Genomic DNA, 20,958 nt, shown 5'->3' on the forward strand with positions numbered 1-20,958 from the left:
CAATTCGTTGAGGTGTGGGTGGACAGGGTTCGGGAAGAATTGACTCCCAAGCCGAATTCCCTGAGCCAAAAGTTAGAAATGCACCTTCCGAGGGGTCCCTCTACATTGTTAAATTCCCCTCAAAGCCCCTCCCTATACGGCAAAGGAAATTTGAAGGTTCCACCCGTTTTATAGACCATAAAGGAAACCTCAGGCAAACAAACATTGCAAGGTGAAGAAATTCCGCAAGAGCAGAGCCTCGTGGGAGAGAGAAAGTCTTTTTCCTGAGTATTCTTTTAGAACCCGGATGTAAGAGAATGTAACGTGTGTATGTTTAATAATGTCAATCAAAAAGAAAACTGGAACTAGAAAGGTGACCCCCCCCCCCTAATTTCGTACGACACCTGTATCCATTACAGACAGTAAAGAACGGACAAAAACTGACTTTTGAGACACTCGCGTGTTTCCTCCCAAGGGGAGGTGCACCGTTCCTGGAAGTACTGCAATACCAGGTCGATGCGCGGAGTGGACGGAGCAAGCTCCTATTCCATCTCCCAGCTCCAAAAATCCATTTAATATATTGTCCTCGGATAGAGGACGTATCAGATATTAAACTGATAAGAACAGATACTACACTTGATCTTAGCCAAAAGGCCGAGAAGCGATAACCACGTCCTCCCCAGCGCATCGACACCCTCCCTCTCACTCCTCCTTTGGGTCACGGTGAGAAAAGTCACCCTCAAACGAAGGCTCACCCTCTTTCCTTAGACTGGACAGTGTGTCATCGTCACAACTCCTAAGACATACTCAGTTTATCAGATCGCTTAACTTGTTCGGGGCTTTCACGCTTTTTATTGTTTTGCTCCCATAGCTCGCGAGAGAAACAGCCACTTTAATTTGCATGTCCCGCCCACACACGCGCCGTTTCCTGGTTTCCTGCCGTCAGCGCCGGCTCGCTCGCTCTCTCGCTCTCTCTCTCTCCTCTCTCTCTCGCCTTGAAAGGGAAACGCGCCTGTAGCGGGAAAGCTGCCTCAAGTCTCATTTCCTTGGAGAAAGCCCAGAACGAGACAAATAGCTCTGTGAGGTTTTTCTTGGCAGCATTTTTTTCTTCTTAAATTTCTTTTCGCACGTACAGCAACGTTGAAAGATTTCTACCGTGAGCACCCACCACATAACATCATGGATCTGTTGTGTACTGTACATACATACACCGACACAGATGCAGATACATATATATCCATCCCTCTACCCTTTTACTAAGCTGTCTTGCTCTGGGAGTTATGAGATCAACAACCTTTTCTCTTTTTTTTCTAGTTTCTCTTTTGAGCAGTTCTATTTGTAAATAGTGGTATTTCATGACTTGTATTCTCGTTTATAGGTCTTCCAACGGGGGGGGGGGGGCTTTGTTAGAATAAAACGCATTCCATGTCGCAGTTCCCATATGGGTCCATCGGTGGACCCTCTTAATAACTTGTCAACGCCATCCAGCCAAAGACCACCAGGAACACACCTGTAATGAAAAGGGTTGGGTTACCGCTTGCTGCAAAGTGAGAAGGAACCCGCGGGGCGCCTCAGTGAGAGGGTGTCAGGAATGGCTCATTATATACAGGATGTAGGCTTGCATTAGGGGGCTTGGGGAAGGTTTAAGTGAGCGAGGCCTTCCTTTGAATGGGATGCGAAGGGTGGCGGAATTGCCCCCCTCCCCCGCCGCCCGCCAATATGCCACTTTGGCGTAAGGATTATTTTGAGCTCAAACAGGAGGAAAAAACTCTTCCCTCCCCCGATTTGCCTAAAATCAGGACATAAAGGTATACAGGAGTTAATTACGGACAACCCTGGATCCTTATCAGCCCAGAGACTGGCACCAGAGACTCTACCTAACAAATTTTACTGCCCAGCCCTTATCTTCCACTATTTCCCCATATAGTTACCATCCCACAGTTGGCCAGCCTAGAAACTCAAAGCCCTTTTACTTTTTGTCACTTTTCTGAAAATTTATTATTTTTTTGTTTCTGTTTGTTTTGTTTTTAAAGATTCTTTATTTGTATATTTTATTTTCAGAGAGAGAGAGAGAGAGAGAGAGAGAGAGAGAGAGACGGAGAGAGAGAGCACACACACGCAGGAGGCGGGGCAAAGGAGGGGGAGAGAGAGAGAGAGAGAGAGAGAGAGAGAGAGAGGGAGAGAGAGAGGGAGAGAGAATCCCCAGGAGGCTCTGTGCTGTCGGCCAGTGCAGAGCCCGACTCCAGGCTCGATCTCATGAACCATGAGACCATGACCTGAGCAGAAATCATGGGTCAGACACTTAACCGACTGAGTCACGCAGGCGCCCCTGTTTGTTTTGTTTTAAGCGGCTATGTAAGCCCAAGTTCCAGCCACCCCATTGGGTTATTCATCCCTGACTTTCTCCTGTGTATATATGAGATACGTACACTAATACACTTCTGTTTCTTTTTCTCTTTTTAATGCGTCTTTTGCTACAAAGCCCCAGCCATCCTCCCCTTCCCACCACCCCCAAGAACCTTGAAGGGGAGAAGGACAAAGATTCGCCCCCTCCAGACAACACACACACACACACACACACACACACACACACACTCTCTCTCTCTCTCCTACAGATGACCTCAGGCAGTGGGGGTAACTCAGTGATTGGGTAGCTGAATACATCTTACCTAGAAGAAAGGAAGAATAGAGCGAGAAAGAAAGAAAACTGCGACTGGGAAAGTAGCAGCAGTTACTCATATTAGCTAGGATAGGGGGTGTTTGGTCGGTTTTGTTGTTTGGACAATATTCTTCTTTTTTCTTGTCTCAGTTCGGAGGCAACTACGGAGTGGCCTTGTTTCTGTCTTGATTCATCACGGGTCACAGAGTGACCTTAATCTGTTGATGTTGAAAATAAATAAAGGAGGGGCGCCTGGGTGGCTCAGTCGGTTGGGCGTCCGACTTCGGCTCAGGTCATGATCTCACGTTCTGTGAGTTCGAGCCCCGCGTCAGGCTCTGTGCTGACAGCCAGAGCCTGGGGCCTGTTTCAGATTGTGTGTCTCCCTCTCTTTCTGACCCTCCCCCATTCATGGTCTGTCTCTATCTCAAAAATAAATAAATAAACGTTAAAAAAAAAAAGAGAGACAGAAAGAAAATAAATAAAGGAGAGCTCAGTTAAAATGGAGTCGGGAAGCACTGGAGAGGGGAGCTCTCAAGCATGTACCACTCCTTGCAGCCTGCCTAACCTTAGCGGGAAGAAGGAAGACAAAAATTTATTCTGACAAGGGAGACCCTTTTCACATAGGAAGCTTATCTCCTGCCTTTAAGAAAAAGAAGGAAGAGCCCTTGTTGCACCCCAGCCAACAAGGCACTAACCCCCGCTTGCAGCTAATGAGAAGCCGCCAGGACCTCAAACTCCTGTTCTTCTCCAGGGAACTGTTGCTCAAAACAAGCCTCCCCAGCTTCCTCCTAAAACGTAAACAAAGGCTGACCTTCCTTTTGCCTCTTCGGACTTGTCTGCAGTTCACCATAGCCTGCAGGTCCGTAATCGCAATTCCTCTGCTATTCCCGAATAGCTAGTAAAATAGGTTTTTTTGCTAGTAAAATAACTGGCTGTTTTATTTTTCAGATTGCCGCCACTGTTGTGTGAAAGTGTTTACGTTCCACGGGAGACCCCCACAGCCTAGCTGTGAGTGTCAGGCCAGCTTCTGCGGCTGCTTTTCTCTCCGTCTCCAAACCGAAGACACATCGCGGGGTCTTAGCAATCTTATTCTCCCTGTAATCTCAAAACAACGAAACAACTTGCTATTTCATCATCCTGGGGGTATTTTTGCCTGAAGTTATTCCTCGATCCCCAACTAGGACGGAGAAATCTACAAGGCTAAGGAAATGGAATCCCTCAGAGCGGTGAGGCGGCAGTGAAACACCTCACCAGAGTGGCACCCACCATCCCTCAGTTTTCTCCCTGCCTTGTTGCAATTAAAAACAAAGTAGCGAATCATCTTTCCAGAAGGTACACAAGCAGATGGGAGACACTATCCTGGCAGTCTGAATTTTGCTTTTGTTGAATGTCATCGAGAATTTGGAAATTTTCACCTTTCCACCCATAATATGGGCAAAGAAGAGAACTCTGACACGATTAGATGAATGATTAGACTCTGACTAGACGAACCAGAAGATGAAAGCAAAGGACTGGTCTCTAATGAGGAGGGCGAAAGGGATCAACATGAGTGAAATCTCCGACCGCACGTCTTCAAATGACAATATCCTAGATGAATTTTCTCAAACGCCAGACTCTGCAGGTCAACAGAATTGCAAGCCACCGAGGGTTAAAAACATAAAAAATAAAAATGAAAAAAACCTTCGACTGTTGTGTTTTGACGGTGCAAGTGAAAGGGCGGGCCTACGACGGCCAACTCCATCTTGTTCTGTGTCCTTCACCTTGACCACACCTCTTCCCCTTGAGTAACCCCCCCCTCACCTGCCTAACAGGACTCGGACCCTTCCCCAGCCAATCGGCTGAGGCCATAGCCATTACCTCACCAACTGCCCCCAGGCCCCAATAAAACCTTTGTCCTTTTGAAACTCGCTCTCTCTCCCTGGTATCTCACCGCTGCGTCGGTGCAGGTAGGGGATTGAGCTCGAGCTAGCTCGAATAAAGGCTCTTTTGCTTTTACATCGGACTCGGCTCCCTGGCGGTCTTTGGGGATCACGAATTCTGGGCATAACACAAGAAGAACCAGAAGTAGTGATAAGGCCGAACCTGTTGGAGATGTATTGGAAATACTGGAGAAGCAATATTTCACAGGCAGGGTAGGACAGCCAATGAGCAGTCCGTTGCATTTGGAGGATGTCGCCGGATTCGGATATTTAGACCTTCAAAACCTGGAAAGTATGAAGTATAAGAATGTGAGTTTTGTTGTGTTTAATTAAACTCGTGTCAATTGTAAATAAAGCAGTTTCCCACAGTGCTTTTTAAAAAATTTTTTACATTTATTTACTTCTGATAGAGACAGGGCACAAGTGGGGGAAGCGCAGAGAGAGAGAGAGAGAGAGAGAGAGAGAGAGAGAGAGAGAGAGAGAGAGAATCCGAAGCGGGCTCCAGCTCTGAGCTGTCAGCACGGAGCCCGACGCGGGGCTCGAACTCACAAACCAAGAGATCATGACCTGAGCCAAAGTCAGACGCTTAACCGACTGAGCCACCCAGGTGCCCCCTCCCCCAATGCTTTTATTTTTCCTTCTCCTGAAAGGGCCTCTTGGAGCCTGGGTAACAAATGTGTTGAGGTCTATCTAGTTTTCTCCCCGGCACACTGAGAGTTTAGGTGAGCCAGATCGGCCCGGTGCTATGGTTTTCGCCGGCTACAGTCAGTGGCACAGGTGGCACCAAGAACGTGTCAAGGACCTGAGGGTATGTGCAAGGAAATGAATCCAGGTCAATAGGGAGGCAAGGACATTGAGGGATCCGGGGTAGGGGTGGGGTGTAGGTGTGAAGGAACAGAGAAGTGTCAGGTGTCAAAGGGCAGAGGAAGGGTAGAAGGCGATGGGAGAATGTGATGCTGGATGGGGACACGGTGAGAGCAATTGGGAATGACAAAATCTAGCGGGCCGACGAGGGGGGATAGATTTAGCCGCGGTGGAGAAACTGAGAGGCCAGGCGGGGTGTTCGGAAGGAATCGCCCGTGTGACTGTTGACACTCACCAGGAATGACAGAAGTGTCTCAGAGAGAGACAGCCAGGAAGGAGCTAAACCTTCAAAAGCGAAATGAGCTGCAGCTAGCTGGACAGAAAGCACAAGGACTGGCAAGGCGGCGGGGGGGCCGGGCGCGGGGAGGAGGGCAAAGCTCTTTGAGAGGTAAAGTGGAGCAAGACTCCCGGGAACGAGAAATGGAAGGTTTAGAAGAGCTGGCCACCACCGGGAACCAGACTACGCACGAGTGCAAACTTCCTGAGAAAAGTAGAAGAAATCGGAAAACGGCAGCGGAAAGCGGTTGAAGAAAAAAAGGCCGCACCCGGGGGCGAAACCGGAAAAGGGAAGCGGGGGGAATGGAACGAAAAAAGACCAGCAGAGGAGAGAGGGGGAAGAAGAAGAAGAAGAAAAAAAAAAAAAAAAAAAAAAAAGCGCCTGAGAGGAGGAACATGAAAAAGGGAGAGCAGGAAAAGCCCAGCGCGCAGAACTCAGCCAGGCGGAAACAATGACCCTCACAGGCATTCCAGCCCCAGCGCACCCAGCCTGGCGCCAAAACGAGACCGCGACTAGGAAAAAAAAAAAAAAAAAAAAAAAAAAAAGGCGCGACGGACGAACACAACACGTCCGTACCCGCCCGGGCAAAGGGGAAATAAGAAGAAAAAAAAGAAAAAGAAAAAAAATCCAGCTCCGCGAACCAAGCACCATATCTGCTTTTAGGAACCCACTGAAAGGAAAAGAGGGAGGTGCACCGTTCCCGGAAGTACTGCAATACCGGGCCGATGCGCGGAGTGGACGGAGCAAGCCCCTATTCCATCTCCCGGCTCCAAAAATCCATTTAATATATTGTCCTCGGATAGAGGACGTATCAGATATTAAACTGATAAGAACAGATACTACACTTGATCTTAGCCAAAAGGCCGAGAAGCGATACCGGCCTGCCCCTCCCTCTCCAGTACCGTTCTCCCATCATCCATATTCAACTCATGGTGAGAACCCTAACGCTCACTCCTTTTCTGATATCCTTTGCGACATCGACAGGACCATCGATAATCACTAGAATACTTTTGTGCACATTTTTTTCGTTCTCACATTCTGAAGGGGAGATCCCGTATCCCTGGTTGGCCCGTCCTTACCGCGCCGCCGCACAGCCGTTTCTAATCTGCATGATGCCCCGCCTTTTGTTCCCTGAGGAGGCGCGGCCGCCGCGGCCCGACTCCACCCTCCCGACCGCCTCTGCGCGCCGCGAGCCCAAACCCAACTGGGGGCCCACCTCCCGGCGTGCACACACCTCGCGCAAAGACCCGGGAGGGGGGGCGGCTGGCGGGGACTGCGAAGGGACAGCCAACACGGCTGCAGATCCCGGGGCTTCCGGGAGCCCGTGAAGGCAAGACCTTGCTTTTGGCCGCTGCTCTGCCCGCCCCGCCCCGCACACTCAACCACCGTTCAGTGAATGACATCCTGCCTCCTACACTCCCAGCCAGTGCCCCGCGCGTCGCGACGCTGACGGCTCTTCAGCACGCCCACCCTCCAACCCCCACCCCCGGCTCCCGTCCGCGTCCTTCGGGCCGTCTTCCGCCCCAGAGTCCCAGCCCCAGGCTGGTTCCCTCGCGAGAAGGGGCTGTCCTCCTGGATTACTCTCATTGGGATGGAACAGTTCCCGTCGCGAATCAATAACTTGGCGTTTCCGTCTCCTCGGCGTGATTCACTCCCGCGGAGTTTGCTCAGATACACACGCACGGACCCAAGTGCCTGCAAAGTGCGCTCGGTGGACGCCAGTCGTATGCCCTTGTGTCCTCGCCGTGAGTGCGGTGTGGTCACGGTCCTGCCACTCTTGCCGCAAGGGGGCCTTGAATTTCGGGGGAGCAGGGAGCTTGGGGGGGGGGGGCGGGGGGCAGGGGAGCGGGGGGAGGGGCCGATCTTACAGGTGAAAATGGTACCTCAGCATGGTTTTGACTTGTACTTCTCTAATCATGGGTAAGAAGATAAGGCTGAGTGTTCTCTCCTGTGTTTGAGAGCCCTGAACTGTCTCTGTTCAGGGACGTCGGCCCTTTTACTTGCTAGGTTAACTGGTCGGGCTTTATCATAAGGGCTTGTATCGGCAATTTACAGTTTAAGGCCCTTTGTATGTAATACAAGCAGTGAGTATTTTCTTCTGTTGGCTATCTGTCTTTTGAGGATTTCATCTCCTTAAGGTTCCACTGAAAGTTATATTTTAGAGGCGCCTGGCTTGCCACTCTTGACCTGGAGGGGTCGTGAGTCCCAGCCCCACGTTTAGGCGTAGACATTATCTAAAACATAGGGGCGCCTGGGTGGCTCAGTCAGTTGAGCCTCGAGCCTCTGACTTCGGCTCAGGTCAGGATCTCAGGTCAGGGTTTGTGGGTTTCAGCCCCACGTCCGGCTCTGTGCTGACAGCGCAGAGCCTGGAGTCCGCTTTGGATTCTGTGTCTCCCTCTCTATCTGCCCCCTCCACTGCTCGCGCTCTGTCTCTCTCGCTCTCAAAAAAAAAAAAACAAAAAACAAAAAACAAACAAACAAACAAACAAACAAAAAAAAAAAACCAACCACAAATATCACAAACTATTTCTTTCTTTCTTTTTTTTTTTTTTAACGTTTATTTATTTTTAGACAGAGAGAGACAGAGCATGGAACGGGGGAGGGTCAGAGAGAGGGAGACACAGAATCGGAAACAGGCTCCAGGCTCTGAGCGGTCAGCACAGAGCCCGACGCAGGGCTCCAACTCACGGACCGCGAGATCATGACCTGAGCCGAAGTCGGCCGCCTAATGGACTGAGCCACCCAGGCGCCCCCACAAACTATTTCTTAATTAAAAAACCCATTACAGGGGCGCCTGGGTGGCGCAGTCGGTTAAGCGTCCGACTTCAGCCAGGTCACGATCTCGCGGTCCGTGAGTTCGAGCCCCGCGTCAGGCTCTGGGCTGATGGCTTAGAGCCTGGAGCCTGTTTCCGATTCTGTGTCTCCCTCTCTCTCTGCCCCTCCCCCGTTCATGCTCTGTCTCTCTCTGTCCCAAAACAAATAACTAAACGTTGAAAAAAAATTTTTTTAAATAAATAAAATAAAAAATAAAAACCCATTACATTAACAAACAACCTTTAAAAAGTTATTTTTTCTATCATCCTATTCATCATGAAAAAAATAGCTTTCAGATTTTTTCAGATGAGGTTATAAAATAATTTCCTAAATCTTCCCTTAGGTCTTTTTCTTCTTTCTCCACAGCTAAATCTTTGAGCCATTTGGTATCTACTCTGCAGTACAGTGCAAAGGAATGTATTTTTCCTTCACAACTTTGAGATGCCACCTTGGATCCTAAACCGTACCGCGTGTACATTTTTGTAACACTCCTGGATCTTTCTTCCTCTCTCTCTCTTTCCTTCTTCTTTTTCTAAATGTTTATTTTTGAGAGAGAGGGCCAGCGGGGGAAGGGCGGGGGGGGGGGGGGGGGGCGGACAGAGGCTCCGAAGCAGGCTCTGTGCTGACAGCAGCGAGCCCGATGCGGGGCTCCAACTCACCAACCATGAGATCATGACCTGAGCTGCAAAGTCCCCCTCTCAACCAACTGGGCCACCCATGTGCCCCCTCCCCCCTTTTTAAAGACGTTATCGTTGAGTAATCTCTTCCATGCTCTACCGACTGAGCCAGCCAGGCCGCACCACCACCCCCCCCACCCCCACCCCACCCCGCCTTCGATTTTTCTTTAAAAAGTAGCAGAACAGGGGTGCCTGGACAGCTCAGTCGGTAGAGCATGAGACTCTTGATCTCAAGGCCATGAGTTCAAGCCCTGCAGGGGACATAAAACTTACTTAAAAAATAAAGTAGCGGAACACATTGACCTAACCACGTTTGATTCTTTGCGTCCACGGGATTGACCCATCCTTTCCATGTGGACGATGGTTGGGCGCCCATCAGACAGAGCCCAACTCCGGGACGTGACTGTGATCCTATTCCTGCCCCCTAGGCATTCATGGTGGGGGTGAGGGGGTGCGTGGTCACTTGTATGGAGAATCCTCCTCAAGAAAATGGATGCCCCATTCGGAAAGCGACAGGCACTACAGAGTGGACGGACCCTCGGACAGAGCAGGAGGCCCAGTGATAAAGCTCTTGTCTTTTTACCCTGGGGAAATGGATCTGCCCAGGAGGACAAAACCACCAGCACTCTGGGCCTCCTGCCATCACCAGCGGTTCCAACTTAAGGAATAGTCATTAATCACCTTCAACTCCACGACCCACCGGGGCGGTGCTTGGTCCTGGGAAGTAGAGAGAAACCAGACACCGTTCCTGCCTCCTCGCTGCCCCAACCAGGGAGCATCCGGGCCAGGACCAGGATAAGACACCTGCCCAAATGGCCACAACACCATGTTCGATGCGGAGGGGACTGTCAGAGATGAACACATGGTTGTGGCCCCCACCTGGCTGTGTGACTCCCTTGAGGCCCAAGGCCTCTCCCGTTTGGCTCTGCGTCCCTATGGGAAGCATGCGATACATATTCAATAAAGGAGAAGGTGGGATGGAACACAAAGCCAGCTGAATCAGGAAGGCCTGCCTGACGTCTTGGCGGGGGGGGGGGGGGGTGGGGGTGGCCTAAAGAACAAGTCAGAATGCCCATGCAAGTCAGAATTTCAGGGCACATGAGGGGGGAACCCGGGCATTGCAGTCTGACCAAGAGCGGGGGCAGGGGAGCGACTGGGGAATGAGGGGACCGGTTTGTATCCCACTGACCTGCCCAGCCACCTTGAAGTTATGATCTGGGCCTCAAAACTGGGGACCCTTGCTTCTGGTGGGCTCCTCCCTATCATCATGCCCCCACCCCCATGTCCCCGTCCTTCACAGACTCATTCATATCTCAAAGTCAGCCAGCAGGTTCAGCTTCTCACAGGAAGCTGCCCGTACCCCTTCCCCTTCCCTTTCTTCCTCCACCTTGTCCCCACCGGCCGGCCTGGCCCTGCCCCCCCCCACCCCCCCCCCCACCTCCCACCCCCGCCCCTGCCCTTGCTCAGGCTGGAACCCTCCTTATCACATCAGATCAAGACGGCCATCAGACTCTGATCCAAGGGATGTTTGTTGAGTATCCACCGTGGAAGGCACCGTTTCATGGGCACCGTGCCCGCAGAAGGCGGCTGCCCACCCCCATTTCACAGAGGGGAAAGCAGCTTGCAGCAGGTAATAGAGAGTCTGACTTCCTTTGGATCTTTGACTGCAGACAGCTTTTAAGTCTCACCACTCCCTCCTCTCTTCCTGCCCTCCCTCCGGTGGATCTGACAAAAAGCCTTACCCCAGACCCTCCATTCACCACCATAATTAAACACACCAACCCAGGCTCCTTCCTTTGCTCTCAAGCCATTTTTGAATCTGCCCGGGAGCCACCCTGCTCTCCCTGGAAAGCTTCATTATGTGAGCTGTAAACCTTTTCATACCCTCGTGGGTAGTGTCATCAGTCTCCACATCTACAAGGAAATGCGGGGGGGGGGGGGGGGCGGTGAAGAGACGGTCCATCTGGTTCCTCAGAGTGGCAGGCACAACGCAGAAGCTACGACGTCGTCCGACCGGCACTTGCTCTCAACATATTCCAATGTGGGTCCAAAGGCCTCCCCACCAGACTGGATGGCCTCCTGTCTGTGCCAAGACCAGGGGATCCGTTATTTCCCCATTGGGTACACTGTTTGCTGAGTGCCTATGGTGTGCTGAAGGCGAAGCCAGTCTGGGACTGTCGTAAAGCGACTGGTGCCTGGATTTGCAGGGGTGCATGGAACGCTTCCATTGTCCTGGGGAATTCACCGTTTCAGAGTAAGCTGACCGGGGGCATCCTCCCAGATGCTCGAAGGAGTGCTTCTGGAGGCACACGGTGCAACGGAAACGCCTGGCGGGCTAGTGGAGGTACCACCAACTTCGGGCCACCGCCCCAGGGACTCCAATTCGATTGCCGATTGCCGTATGGCAGTGGTGGGACAGGAGTAGGATTTAAAGGAAAACCCCAGGAGATTCTGATGTGCCAACCAGGGTGGATAAGCGGCTCCCCATAGATCGATCTGGAAGAAGGAATTTTCCTTCCGTACCAGGGAAGACATTTATTTGTACGTATGATCGCATTTGCCTGTGATTTGTTCTGGGACGGCTAAGGGGTCCGGCAGAGCGAGTTGAGAGCTTCTTGAAGGCCCCGGGTTTCAGTCCCCTACATTGGAAGTCGAGCCACATGGGCGTGGGCGTGAAGTATTTCTCCCCAAAAGTGTGGGTCACCAGGCCGGTGGGCCTGGGCCCACGCCCAGGGACGGGGCATACGAAGAAAAAAAGCACTTCAGAGGCAGCAAACAGGCACGGTCTTGAGCAGAGAAGTAAGAAAGTTTCAGGAGACCGGGGGCGGCGAAGAGGTGGGGAAAGGGGGTCGGCGCGTGTGACCCAGAGAAGAAGCCAGAGGCACGAAAGGGGAACGCGACTCGGCCGCAGAGCCCGATGACCGGAGGCATGGAGGGGGGCTGACCCCAGGCGGCGGACGCCGAGCGGCGGCACGCGCCTGTGCCAGGGGTACTAGAGCCCAGCCTCCGGGCTTCTTCCCCCCGGCTAGGAATAATAAGACCATACGGTCTCTGACCGTTCCCACAAGCTGGGAAACTGCAAGGCTACAACTTCAGGAAGCAAAACGCGGGGCGGGGAAGAAGAAACAGCACAGGGGAAAAAAAAAAAAAAAAAGAACAAACGAACAGACAGCAGCAAAAAAAGAAGGAAAAAAAAGAAAGAAAGAAAGAAAGAAAGAAAGCAGCGCAACACACGAGCCGACAAAGAACAAGCACTAGACTCCACCTGTGGTTCGCAACTCCACAGTCCTCCCCGCGCCCGGAAGCGCGCACAGTTCCTAGAAATACTGCAATGCCAGGCCGATGCGTGAAAAGAACGGAGCGAACCCCTGACCCCACTTACCCAGCCCCAGCAAACCCATTTACGATGCCGTTCTCGACTAGAGAACGTATCAGATACCGAGCACGAAGAGGACTGCTCCTACACTTGATCGTAGCGAAAAAGGGCGAGAATCGTTACCGACCGCTGCCTCCTCCCCGCTACCGCCCTGCGGCCATCCATATTGCACTCACGGTGAGCCAGGTGACGCTCAGTCCACATTCTTGGCTCACTATCCCGTGGTACGCGCCACACGCGGTGCAGTTGCGGTTGCCCCCCGCATTCCTGGTGAATTTTCGCGTCCCTTTCCGCTCCCTCCCGTCCTTCCCTAGCGGAGGACTCGCTAATTTGCGTGTCCCGCCCCACCCGAGAAAGCCGCCGGGTAGAACGCCGTGCGTCGGGGAGGGGAGCGTCCGCCCGGGCGCCCCAGGCGGGGCCCCGACCTTGGGCGGGCAGCGAACTGCGGCCGGGGCAGGAACCTGCGAACGTGACTGTGAGCGGCCTCCGTCCTACTCACCTCCTCGCCAGCCTCCGGTGACTGAGACATCCCGCCTCGCCCCCTGTCCCCCGCCCCCCCCCCCCCCCCAGTCCCCGCCCTCGCCCCGGCGGGCGTCGGTTTCTTTCCTGGGTTAGTTCTTCTCGAAGTCTGCAGTTAGCTAGCTGTAAGGACCGTGAGACCAGCACGATCGCCCCTCGATCTGATTGAGTCCTCGGTTCCGTCATCCCTGCGGGGAAACCATCCCGATCGATCGCAGCACTGCCGCGCGCCAGACTCACTGCCCTGCGTGCGGTCTTTCCCATCCGTTTGGATCCTCAGGACCCTGGAGCGAATTGAAGTGGTTACCACCCTCACTTCACGGCTGTGATAACCGACATCAGAGAGGTTGAGAAACTTGTCCAGTGGGACGCAGACTGTAGGCAGCCGACCTGTGGGCCTCACCCTGACCCAAGACACCGCCTGCCTCTGGACGTGGACCTTGGAGCAGGGAAGGACTGCTGGGCACGCGCGTGCGCGTACACACAGACACACACACACACACACACAGACACACACACACACACACACACACACACACACACACACGGACCGGCACGAGAGAGGCCGGTAACACGATGGTGACATCTGATCTGCGGTCACGGCCCTGCCCGACCCCGCCTTAGCTCTTGGCTCTGTGACTGTCTCCCGCCCTGAGTTTACCCTCTGTCCCGTGGGGGTGGGGGCGGGGATGATCTCTCCGTCACGCGTTCTCCCGGAAGCGCGGGGTTGCGCGGGACCCTAAGCAAGTTACCTTCGTGACTGGTTAACCTCTGAGGCCCTGTGTGGAAATGCCCGGCAGGAGTCCGCTGCTTGAGTAGCAAACAGCGTTTTTGCCAGTCACTTCTCTGGAAGCTTCGTCTCCTCGCTGAAGACCACGTCCTGATAGAACCTAACCTAACGCCGGGGTCTGTTTTGAGCACTTTTCCCTCCCCACTCCCACCAGCCCCACTATGATACGGTACGGTTCGGGAGTATGTCCTGGTCTGTACCCTGCCTCCCTTCCCGCACCCTGCCCCGCCGCCTCCATACCCCAGCTCCGGACGACTGGGAAGATCCCACCTGGACCCCTCTTTCCACCTCTCTGGCGGCCCGTGCACTTAGCCCCGTGCCCAGCACCTAAATATTTGTTGAATGGATGAGCGAATGGATATGGATTCAACGAGGTGATCTATCGACCAAGCAAGCTCACCCAGCCAGTGGCCCAACGGTCATCCTGATGGCTCTTGGGGCCTCTCCAACACAAGACCTCTCTGCTTGGTTCCACGTTCTTCAGTTACTAGCCACTGGGAAACACAGGTTTCCCAGCTGTTTTGACCCTCAAGACACTCCCATTCCTGGCAAAGGACCGTCTCCCGAGGAACCGAGTGCACTGATCGGCCTCTTGGGAGTTAACTGACTGCAGGGTAGCTGGAGTCAGTACCCCTGCCCCGCCGTGCCCCCCGTGGCCCGCACAAACCGACACACACGGGCGGTGGCGCCTGAAAAGCTACGGCTGGCACCAGCCTCACCCAAGAGCCATGTACCTCCACCCAGCTGTTGCACCCTCCTGGTCCCTGGCGCTGTCGCCCCGAAAGCGTCTCCAGCCACGGGCCAGGGACGGGGATGGGGACTCTAAGAGCACCCTGAGAGTTCTCAAGCAGCGTCTGTGTCTGCAGCCTGGCAAACCCAGTAGCTCGTCAGACTCTCGGATTTTCACCAAGCGCTCAGGTTGTAAACTCTCTCTCAGTACCGTTCTAGATGCGCATTTCTCTCTTTACGGTACCTCTTTGTTCATCTTTGCACCTCTGTATGTGAAAACCCACATTTGTCATCTTTCCCCCGAAGTGCGTGACTTTGCCCACGTTTCATCAAGTCGTCTTTTCTTTTTCCTTTTTGTCTTTAATGTTGATTATTATTATTTTTTTTTAATTTTGGAGAGAGACCGACCAGACAGAGACAGAGAGACAGCACGAGCGGGGGAGGGGCAGAGAGAGAGGGAGACAGGGCATTGGAAGCAGGCTCCAGGCGCCGAGCTGTCAGCACAGTGCCGGACGCGAACTCGGAACAAGCCTCGAGATCATGACCTGAGCTGAAGTTGGTGCTTAACCCACTGAGCCACCCAGGTGCCCCTTTTTTTTTTTTTTTTTTCTGATCCCATTCTGGCATCTCCTATATAATTTGGAGAAAAAACCCTGCCTGTGGTTTTGACTGGCAAATATTTATTCCCCTTTCCATTGTTGTTGTTGTTGTTGTTTTGTTTCTGGATTGTTGTTGTTGTTGTTTTTAAAGTAGACTCCATGCCCAACGTGGGGCTTGAACGTGAGGCCCTGAGATTGCGAGCGGCATGCTCTACACACCGAGCCCGCCAGGCGCCCCCTTTTAAAAATATTGTACAGACATGAGGGGTGCCTGGGTGGCTCAGTCGGTTAACCATCCGACTTCTGCTCTGGTCATGAACCCATGATCTCAAGGTCCCTGAGTTGGAACCCCGCCTGAGGCTCTGCGCTGACATCTCGGAGCCTGGAATCTGCTTCAGATTCTGTGTCTCCCCGGGGCGCCTGGGTGGCTCAGTCGGTTAAGCCTCCGACTTCGGCTCAGGTCATGATCTCACACCTTGTGAGTGCCAGCCCCGCATCAGGCTCTGTGCTGACAGCTCAGAGCTCAGAGCCTGGAGCCTGCTTCGGTTTCTGTGTCTCCCTCTGTCTCTCTCTCTCTCAGCCCTTCCCCCGCGCTCGCTCTCTCTCTCTCTCTCTCTCTCTCTCTCAAAAAATAAACATTAAAAAATTAAAAAAAAAAAAAAAGGATTCTGCGTCTCCCCCTCTCTCTGCCCCTCCCCCGCTCACTCTCTGTCTCTCTCAAAAATAAATAAACATTAAAACATTTTTTTAAACTGTACAGACGTGAACGTTACATATTCACATTGACCAATGTTTTGTAAAAGTTGGACTACCGGAGTCTGAGTCCTAGGCGGCATTGGGTCCTCTGGAAAGAAGCTGCTGGGACTGAGTGAGGCGTGCAGGAGGTTGATTGGGGGTGCGGGGGGTGGAGGGTTAATAAGATAGAGGGAGGAGGCAGGTGTGGGCAAGGAGGGCCTCAGAGCTCTGAGCAACCGGACAAAGCCTTGGCCAGTCAAAGGGAGGCCTCTGGAAACAAAGAGAGCCGGCTAGAGGAGCCCCGCATGTAGAATGGCCCCCAGTAGAAATGGCCAGTAGATGTGGTCGGGCCCCAGTACCCCATGGAGCCCCGTACCACCCCCCCACCCCCACCCCGCTCCGCTCCCCCACTGAGGGCCCCGAGAGAAGCAGTGCCGGCCCCGGCCCCGTGTGCGACCTCCGCGGCCACCACCGTAGCCCCCGCTGTTCACGTGCCGTCGTGCCAGGTCCGGGGTGGCCAAGAAAGGGCCGGCGGGGCCATTTCCTCTGTTGGCTGTCCAGTGGCTCTTATTCCTGCTCGGGCTCGACCCTGATACCCTACGTTCATCTTAGGACTGATGGACAGTCCGGGGCCCTGGTCTCTGACGGTCCCATGGTAAGCATCCGTCTCTACAAAGGCCCAGCAGCATGCCAGGAGCTGCTTTTCAGAAGGCGGAGAGGTCTCTGGCGTTCGGGGCCTGGAGGAGGCCTGGCTCCAGAACCCGAAGGGAGGGGAGCCCCCCCCCCCCGCCCCCACCATGTGACCCTTCGCCCCCGTGGTGGTTTTGCCATAAACTCCACGCAGCATCTCTTCCTTCACAGACCCGCCCGCGGCCGCCAACACGGTGGGGTCCGCCGGATGCTGTGGCCCCAACAGCGGGGCTGCCCCTCTGCACCTCGCAGGCCTTCAGAGCCCTTCTCTCTCTGCTCCGCACCCGCCTCCCAAGGTGAGGGTCTCCGACGTCCCGCGGTGCGTGAGCCCAAGCAGGGTGTCTACGTGTGGAGTGGGTTGCTTCCAGAACCCGCAGAGGCCCACCGGGCCCTGGGTTTCCTTCTCTTTCAGTAGTCGGCGGCGGCGTCGGCGTCGGCGGCGGGTGTATAAAGAGGAAGCAGTTTTTCGGGACTTTGGAGGGGATGTCCCACAATGGGAGTCCTTAAACGCTGTGCTGCCCTGTTTCTTTCACTGTAGGGTTTCCCTCCCTCTCTGACTGCGGGGCACCGGAGTGCCTGTATCTCTTGATGGCCTCTGGTGTGCCAGCCGCCCAGCTCATCCTGTCCCGTCGGTGTGATGCCACAGAGGGGATAGATTCGATACTGGGGTCTCTGGGATGAGCGGGTGGCCCAGGCCCCTTGGCCCCTCGGAGACTCGGGGGCACAGAAGGGGTGACGTTGCCCCAGGGTGGGGGGCAGATGTCAGCCTATAACTAAGTAACTGTGCTTTTCTCCCCACCCCCCACCCCCCACCCCCGCCCCCCGCAACCCGCCGGCCGACTGTCTATCCTTTGCCCATTTTCTGTTGCCTGTTCAACTGTAGGGTATCCATTCCCAGGAACTCAGAAACGGACGCCTGGCATCGGTTAGCCCAGGGTGTGCTTTGCTGGCAACGCGGTGTGCCCAACCCATGAGAAGAAATCCTCTGCGGGGGTTTTAGAAATTTCAGTTCAGGAGACGATCCCGGATCCCACCATGATTGGTTGCTCCGCTTTCTCTGTCGGGGACTGTAAGGTTTCTCGGGGTAGGGAGGCCCGTCTGCCTCTTTCATACCTAGGCATCTGTCTCTCGGTCTTAGCACATAGCAGTCATTCAAGACATGTTTCCTGAACGCATAAACCCCAATTGGTAACACTCGCTCGTTGGTTCCCCCTGCCTTCTATCAGCACCCCAGGAGCCTAACTTAATATTCCAACCATCCAGTCCCAAACGTGCTCAAACTTGCTAGCACTTGGGGAGAAGGAAAAGAAATGAGTGGGAAAGGGGAGGTCCGGAGTCTCATGAGGCTAAGGAGGCATGGAGAGATGACATCTTGCTATTTCTGTCGGGACCTGAGGGGACCCATAAAAGGGCACATAACGACACAGGGCAACAGACTAGGGACACGAGAAGAAATTACGTGGTCGGTGTGCTAGATTTGGGTGTCTCTTCTTTCTTTCCTTCTTTCTGTGTCAGCCTATGAGAGGAAAAGAAGTCTCTTTTTAAGGAGAGAGTGTCACATATTTTTCCTCATGTAGGACACAGTTTTGTAGAAGGAGGTGTATGGATTGGGTGGAGGGATACTGTTGTTAGCTAGATTCATTTTTGTTTATTGTTATTATTTACTTTAAAACATTTTACGTTTATTTATTTCGAGAGAGCGCGACCGAGCAGGGGAGGGGGAGAGCGAGAGAATCCCAAGCAAGATCCGCCCTGTCAGAGCAGGGCCTCACGTGGGGCTCAAACTCACCAACCGTCGTGAGATCATGACCTGAGCCGAAACCAAACGTCGGACGCCTAACCGACGGAGCCATCCGGGCACCCCTAGATTCCTTTTTTTTTTTTTTTTTTTTTTTTTTTTATAATCATGGGTCCCCCTCAGCGCTAGCAGAGATTTTAATCCAGATCTGCCCTAAAACAATATAGGAGTATAAAAAAGACCCGATGATTACAGGTGGACAGAAACTGCAGGGAAACCCTGGAAATGTCCGCCAACACAAAGGTATTTTTTTAATCAAGAGTGTACATTGTGGGGGCGCCTGGGCGGCTCAGTCGGTGAAGTGCCTGACTAGGGCTCAGGTCATGATCATCTATCTCATGGTTCCTGAGTTCCGGCCCCGCATCAGGCTTTCCGCTGTGAGCACAGAGCCTGTTTTGGATCCTCTGTTCCCCTCTTCTCTCTCTGCCCCTCCCCTGCTTGTGCTCTCTGCCTCTCTCCAAACAAACAAAGTGTAAAAACCTTAAAAAAAAAAAAAAAAAAAAAAAAAAAAAAGGTGTGTGTACATCGTGGGTGCTCCACAAATGTATTTCCCGTGAATGGAAAACCTGGGAGAGACAAGTGAGCGAGCAGGAACTCTCCGTTTCCACTGTGGGCACGAGCCACAGCCACTTGTAAACGTAAGGCCTTTCTCTAGTTGTGGCAGCGGACTGTCAAGAAGCCTGAAGGGGAAGCATCTCCCTGACAGGACAGAAAGTGGGTACTTTATACCAGGCGTTGGCCGACTACAGCCAGTACCCCTATTTGGCCCGGTCCGCTCTTGTAAGGTGCACGTTAACAACGGATCGTACATTTTTAAAGGGTTGTAAAAGAAAGAATATGTCACAGAGACCTTTGGGGGGGGCCCGTGGAGCCTCAACTTTCTACGATGTGGCTGGCCCTTCAGAGAGAAAGCATGCTCCCCCACCCGCCCCCCGTCTCATACCACCAACGGTGAGGTTAAGAAAACATTTCACCTTTGTGCAGCAGGCAAAAGGGAGCACGGTTGAGAAGGTATGTCGCTTTGTAGGTATGGACCTCCTACGATGATAACCTTCCGCTTAAAAAATGACCACCGACTTGGGGCGCCTGGGTGGCTCAGTCTGGTTGGGCCTCGGACTTCGGCTCTCAGATCATGATCTGGCAGTTCGTGGGTTCCGGCCCGTGTCGGGGCGGGGGGGGGGGGTCTCCGCTCACACTCTGTCTCTTTGAAAAACAAGTAAGCACTAAAATTAAGACAAAACAAACAAACCACCTGCTTACAGTATTCAGTCATTTACATGCCATAGGCCCCACTCAGGAGCACGACCAGGAGACGGAAGTAGCAAGAAAGGTGATCCCGTGTGGGGTTTGGTCGGACTCCACACCCGTCCAGGCTGGGAGCAAGAATTATGGAAACCTAAGCCCCCACAGCAGGTGTCTTTGCAAACTCACTCCTAGCTGGTACTCCCCAGAAGACGCAGCTGAGAACAACCGTTTCGGGAGGGGGGGGGGGGGGAAAGAAGGCTCCGCGCTATCTTACAGGCGCCCCTCGTGCAGACCAGCCCCTAGAAAGATGGGAACAAACTGCTAAGGCTAGGCGCATCCACCCAACACCCACACAGGCAGGACCCGAACCACATTCATAACCGCACGCTAATCTTAAGCACCACAAGTACTACCTCCCCCCAGAGGGAGGAGGGCACCGGTCCTGGAAGTACTGCAATACCAGGTCGATGCGTGGAGTGGACGGAGCAAGCTCCTATTCCATCTCCCAGCTCCAAAAATCCATTTAATATATTGTCCTCGGATAGAGGACGTATCAGATATTAAACTGATAAGAACAGATACTACACTTGATCTTAGCCAAAAGGCCGAGAAGCGATACCCACCGTGCCCGCCTCCCCGCCACCGCCCTGCCGCCATCCACATTGCACTCACGGTGAGCCAGGTCCCCCTCCTTCGAGGTCTCACTTCCCTCGCTTCTCGGACTTTGGCATGGGAGCCACACTAGGCAGCAGGCTCTTGTGCAGATTTTTAAATCTCTGCCTTTTAAAAGAGAAATTGTGTTCTCTGTCGTTGCTTCGTCGCGCTCACCCAGAGGCCATTTCTCATTTGAATGCCCCGCCCCTTCCGCGCGGCGAGGTCTAACCGCGCCCACCATTTCCCAGTTCTCTTGAAGGGCTTTGCGGGCTGGAGCAGAGCCTAGGTTGAGGCCAAGCGCTCAGTTGGTTTAAAGCTTTTGCCTGCGTAAAGGCAGGACCAAGGGGGAGGTGGGGATGGGGGTCTGGGAACTGGGGAGTGTGTGGAAGGGGGCTGGAGCAGAGTGGTCCGAGTTTGAAGAACGTCGTCCGTGCCGTCATCACTGTAGGACCCTACGGGGCTTGCTGTCTCCAGGGTGCTGGGAACCGAGAAGCGCCCGGCTGAGGTCTCCTGGAAAGGGCTCCAGAGAGAAGTTGGGACCGGAGATTGGGCCCTAACAGGGCTGCTACCCTGCCTTGGTCAGCAGGGCTCTTGGGCAAACTACTTGACCCGACCCCAGTCGAGCCTCAGTGTC

At 53.5% G+C, this 20,958-nt stretch overlaps 1 long non-coding RNA gene and 4 other non-coding genes across 5 annotated transcripts in view; all 5 read right to left on the minus strand.

The window, feature by feature from the left end:
* Nucleotides 1–434: 434 nt before the first annotated feature.
* The window catches only part of LOC128313402 (uncharacterized), a 28,611-nt gene continuing 8,087 nt past the window's right edge, over nucleotides 435–20,958 (minus strand). The window contains exons 2-3 of the long non-coding RNA XR_008294059.1: nucleotides 4,721–4,842; nucleotides 435–1,489 (exon numbers count right to left, since the gene is read on the minus strand). This is a non-coding gene — a long non-coding RNA (uncharacterized LOC128313402). The remainder of the gene's footprint in view (nucleotides 1,490–4,720; nucleotides 4,843–20,958) is intronic.
* LOC128313555 (U2 spliceosomal RNA) lies at nucleotides 455–645 on the minus strand. The gene has a single exon (XR_008294456.1). It is a non-coding gene; the product is annotated as a U2 spliceosomal RNA (small nuclear RNA).
* Nucleotides 6,383–6,573, minus strand: LOC128313558 (U2 spliceosomal RNA). Its single transcript, XR_008294459.1, has one exon. It is a non-coding gene; the product is annotated as a U2 spliceosomal RNA (small nuclear RNA).
* LOC128313559 (U2 spliceosomal RNA) lies at nucleotides 12,491–12,686 on the minus strand. The gene has a single exon (XR_008294460.1). It is a non-coding gene; the product is annotated as a U2 spliceosomal RNA (small nuclear RNA).
* Nucleotides 20,097–20,287, minus strand: LOC128313557 (U2 spliceosomal RNA). Its single transcript, XR_008294458.1, has one exon. It is a non-coding gene; the product is annotated as a U2 spliceosomal RNA (small nuclear RNA).

Source organism: Acinonyx jubatus, chromosome E1 (genome assembly GCF_027475565.1).
Source record: "Acinonyx jubatus isolate Ajub_Pintada_27869175 chromosome E1, VMU_Ajub_asm_v1.0, whole genome shotgun sequence".
Taxonomy (NCBI): Eukaryota; Metazoa; Chordata; class Mammalia; order Carnivora; family Felidae; genus Acinonyx; species Acinonyx jubatus.